The sequence below is a fragment of the Montipora capricornis genome, unplaced genomic scaffold (genome assembly GCF_036669925.1).
Source record: "Montipora capricornis isolate CH-2021 unplaced genomic scaffold, ASM3666992v2 scaffold_507, whole genome shotgun sequence".
NCBI lineage: Eukaryota > Metazoa > Cnidaria > Anthozoa > Scleractinia > Acroporidae > Montipora > Montipora capricornis.
Genome location: NW_027180247.1, coordinates 57,408 through 62,500, shown reverse-complemented (window position 1 = coordinate 62,500; position 5,093 = coordinate 57,408). Strand labels below are relative to the sequence as shown.

At 39.0% G+C, this 5,093-nt stretch overlaps 1 long non-coding RNA gene across 1 annotated transcript; it reads right to left on the bottom strand.

Annotated features, from left to right (window-relative positions):
* Positions 1–73: 73 nt before the first annotated feature.
* Positions 74–2,054, bottom strand: LOC138036865 (uncharacterized). Its single transcript, XR_011130041.1, has 2 exons — positions 1,155–2,054; positions 74–301 (listed from the first exon to the last, which is right to left on the bottom strand). It is a non-coding gene; the product is annotated as an uncharacterized lncRNA (long non-coding RNA).
* Positions 2,055–5,093: the final 3,039 nt, after the last annotated feature.

The window sequence follows — 5,093 nt, the reverse complement described above, 5'->3', positions numbered from 1 at the left end:
CATAAATAAACAATATTCCCAAAAAAAGTCATGTTATTATCATTATTATCAATGAACAAGGCCAAATGATATCAAGAATGCGAGTTTTAATAATACAACACGCTAAAAATTAAAGTGTAAGACTACACTTAAAAATGACGTAAAATTGTTGCCACCCCCGCTATCCGTTTTTTTGTGTGTATTATCACACCAACTTCTAAAGTGTAGTTTAACTCTTAAAACAATGGAGTTCGCCCGCAATGAGGATAAATGGAGGAGAATCTTGCTTCAACCCAGGTAGCTCTTGTTCAGTAGGCACAACCTGCATATATAAAATGAAGTGGAAAAGAACAGATGTTGTAAACATTATAAAAGGTGCAAGTTACATCGAACTGCATGAAGTGCGCCACCCGACAGTTCATGCAGATGGAAATTATACTACATAGTACACTATAACAACTAAATTAACTGCATGGTTAGATCTACTTTACAAGTTACATCAAACTGTATGAGGTGCGCCACCCGCCAGTTCAGATGGAAATTATACTACATAGTACACTATAACAACTAAATTAACTGAATGGTTAGATCTACTATTGAAGTTACATCGAACTGTATGAGGTGCGCCACCCGCCAGTTCAGATGGAAATTATGCTACATTGTACAATATAACAACTAAATGAACTGCATGGTGAGATCTACTTTACTTTCAATGTCATAAAAGAAGTACACCACTCGAAATGTAAATAGAGTAGGTCAAAAGAAGACCTCAACACATGATAGAAACAAATACATAACGATCAAACTTTATCACCACGAGGGAACACAACACGTAACCATCAAACCTCGTCACAGAATAACAAATCTTACCACATAATGACAAAAACAGACCACAAAAAAAAAAAAAAACTTGAAGTTATAGCTTTCCATAATTCTTTCTTGTTCTCCACTGTATTCTACTACTTCCATTTCATCATTAACCCTAAAATAACCCAAATCCTGACCATCTTCATTGAATTAATGACATACAACTGTAGGAAGTTCAGATTTGACTTAAACTTATTGAAAAAAAAGGGTAAACTCCACTTAAACAATTCAAACAAAGGAAAAACTGTTGCCATAGCATTACTAGCCTAATAAGGACAGGAATACAACGTGGAGTGAACAGTTCTTACCTGTCAACTGTCTTTCGCTTCAGACTGAAGTGTTGCTAGTGGTTGTCTGTAGTTGACTGGCTGGCCGCACTATGTTGCTGAGGAATAAATAGGTGTATCTTCATCAGTAAGAACAAATGGAGACCTTACACTAAAATCTTCAAGGGATATTTGTGCTGAATTGTAATCTAACCTTGCACAGCTCTATTAATTTCTTTATTCTCAAATTCATTGCTTTCCTGAATCAAAGAGCCAATTTGAATAAAATCAGTCCAATTCCACTGAACAACACTTTATATTTAGCCTGTGTGGTGACCGACTGGGAAAAAACCGATTGGAAAACGAAACCGAACCGGAACAAACGAACTAAGAATTGAACAATAATATTATTATTGCAAAAGTAGACAAAGTACACCAATTAAACCAATGGAATAATAAACAGAGATAAAGTTATCTGGGCTATAGGTTGGCCAGCTCTTCACAGTCTGGGTCCAGCAATGGGTTACTCATGAAGTTCTCTTCTATTTAGCCTTACACGAATGTTTTCACTTCGTGACACGTATGTCTTTCTCTAAACAAATCTCAGTAAAAAACAGCCGCCATTTTTGTAATATCACGCCCCTGGTGAGTCATGGGTAGTACCAGTCCTTTACACTTACCTGGCGCTGTTGTCGCGCGAGAAAATCAATTTTCCTTATAATCTTCAATTTTGGCCCAACATTACGAATTACGGAATAAGTTATGCTTTCAAATCACTACCCGTATAACTTTCCAAGAGGCCAAGCAAAGAATTCCTCATCAATTTCCATGCATGAAAGAAACATACATTTATATTAAATTTTAAGGCGGGAAGTTGCGGTCGCCTCGCCAACGAACAAATACCACAACATTATGTTTATGAAGTTAGGTAGATTTCACCTATTCTGCGCGCCGGCATATCATTTTCCGGGAGAAGTATTCTAACTGACGGTCGCCGGGACCTAAAGTCTTGATTTGGGTGACGTAACGAGCTAACAGTGCCTTCCATTTGTGTCTCAAATCTAAGGAACGTCAAAACACTGCAACAATTCTTTCAACGTAACAGAAAACAGCTTGTACTTTTTTATGTATTTAAATACATCGTCCTTTGGTGCGAATTGTGGTCTATCCAAAAACACTTGGATCGACTACAATACGCACCAAAGCACGATGAGAACATCATGACCCTCAAAACTTAACAATAGAAATAATGAACACAGTTTACTCACCACGAAAGGATTCAACATATTTGTTGTACGGGGCGCCTAAACTGGTAAGCCATTCGCCTACTTCTTCTACTTTCCATACTTTCCATTTAACATCTGAGCATCCATGAGCAGCCATTGAATTTAAAATAACGCAAGAGACAGGACCTCCAAATATGCAAAATCCTTCTCCGAAGACTGGCCGAATCGCTATTCAATAATGCATCTTGATTGGCGGAGAATTATGTCGCCTTTTTGACCGGAAATTTTTGTCAAAAGACGTAAATACCGCAGCCAACCACATGGCTCGAAGTGACATTTGTAACCGGAAACAAACCTTTTGAATTTTACCATGCAGCTGACACCTATGCTTGTTACGAACCAGATTTTTAGGAGCTTAAAAAACTACCAGTACTGGCTCACATTCGTAGTCGGCATTCGCACAACCCAAATTTTCTTGTCATTTGTGGTAGGCCTGGGTACAGCAAGACTTATAAACTCTTTTCAAGTTTTGAATCTCATTTTCCCCGCAACCATCCTGAACTTATTTAGGAAACGGACGAAGGAAAAGAGAACGAAATTCTTTCTCATGATGATTCGGATGATCCCGTACATTCGCCCAGTTCAGAGGGAGAAAGCGACTCAGAGAATGACACCAGAGATACATCTTCGAATGTCTTCGAAACGTTGATATATTCATACTTAAACTAGAGAGTGTGACAAATTGAGCCAGACTGCAATGAGAACTACGTACAAATAAATAAGCCCTGAGGACAGTTTGTTCGGCCCAGTATATCATATTTATGAATAGCTATTTGTAAGCCCACAACTGAATGAGTTAAAAAACCACTCTAACATGGTTTAGATTAATCGGCCTTTTACTATTAAAATTGGTGTAAAAGTACACTTCCAACTGCGTAATTTTATCCTTAATAATACGCATAAACTTTTATCCTTTAAAAAGAGTAAAAATACCCTACATATAGAGTAATTTTAGAAGATTATTTTGGTGTAATAGTTTACACAGTAACAAGGTGTAAAAATACCCTACATATAGAGTAATTTTAGAAGATTTTTTTGGTGTAATAGTTTACACAGTAACACGGTGTAATTTTACATTTTCGCGTTCGTAACATTACACTTTAATTTTTAGTGTGTGCGCGTGTTTTGCTATCAGAGTGCAATGCAGACATATCTGCCCATTTGGCTAGCTGCCACTTGTCGAAGTGTAGTGACGTTACAGAGGTTAAACTGATCATTTCAAGAGCGGGAATCCAGCACTTGTCAAGCTCTCAACTGAAGGGATGGACCATCTGCCCCAGGCACAGACATCTACTGGGACGATTTTGGCGTGGTCCAAGATCCTGCCAATACCCTGACCACACAGGAAAAATTGCAAGTGTGAAGGGCAGCCACGTCATTACTTTCCAAATGACCGACGAAATAAGGCTTATTTTTCAAAGAAATACTGCTGTCGGATCACGTAAGTACACTTTGGCCTCGGTTAATTCTTGTGGCGAGTCCCGTTTAGCCCTAATACCAGTGATATTTCAGGCTTCAGCCGTTGTTGCTGTGTTTTATTGGTGTATACCTAAAACTGAAATGTACTTTTTTTTACTGTCTAGCAACCAATACCAACTATATACTCTCCGTTGTTTTCGTTTTTTACTAGCCTGAATGGTAAACAATATTGGAGAATATAAAACCATAGCCTGCGAACGCAGACGTATTTCCGGCGGTCGTTTCTCTCCCCCTTTTCGGGGGAGAGAAACGACCGCCGGAAATACGTCTGCGTCCGCAGGCTAATAAAACCAGTGCTGGGCTGCACGTACCATAGTGTGAACTCCTCCGCATAGTTTGCACCACTTGCCGTAAGAAGCATGCTGAGCGACTGGCGGCAACTGGATGGCAGAGCTCTGCTAAAGTCTTGTCTAACCAGGAAGAAGCGGATACTGAGAGGTTTGTTGATTATGTTTATTGCGTTCGAGGTCCTAGACCACGGAAGCAGCTAATTTAGTGCCAAGTCAGATGCTTAGAGCGAGCAGTTAAGGCAAAGATCACTCAATTTGCGTGGAACCCTTTTTCTATCATGATGCGTAAGACATTGAATGATATGACACCAGAATTTCTGCAATCAAGGTTTGTTTATGGTGACAATCAAAGTGCTTACCATTTAAGGAATACTGAAAACAAATTAGTTCTTCCACAACCGCACCCTGATTATTTGAAGAGAAGTTTTTCGTGCAGAGAAATAGTTCAGCAGGCCATTCTGGAATGTTGAAGAAATTAAAGGATTAAATTAAAGGAAATGTACTATAATAATTATTTAACTGCAGTAAATCTGTAATGTGACCTGCCCAACTGATGAATTGTGATGATTTTCATTTTCCGATATGGCACTAAGAAGTCCTCTTGCAAAATTTACATACTGACCCCCTTCAACCCAGACCTAAACAAACATAGTTCCTCCCTCTTTGCAAATGGAAAATAGCCTTGAACCCCCTTGTCTCCCCCCTCCCCTCTACATAAACTGGTCCCTAAATGCCCATCTTTAGTAATAGGTTAACATATTTTATAAATCCGCACCTATACCTCACGGTAAAATAGATAATATTTCGATCCTCCAGAGTTGCTAAAGCTGAAGCAAGAACAACCATACGAGTACATGCTGCTGAAATGCAGACAACGCCATTTCGCCAGTTCGCCTCGAACCCACATTCCAGTCCTTGTTGGAGTC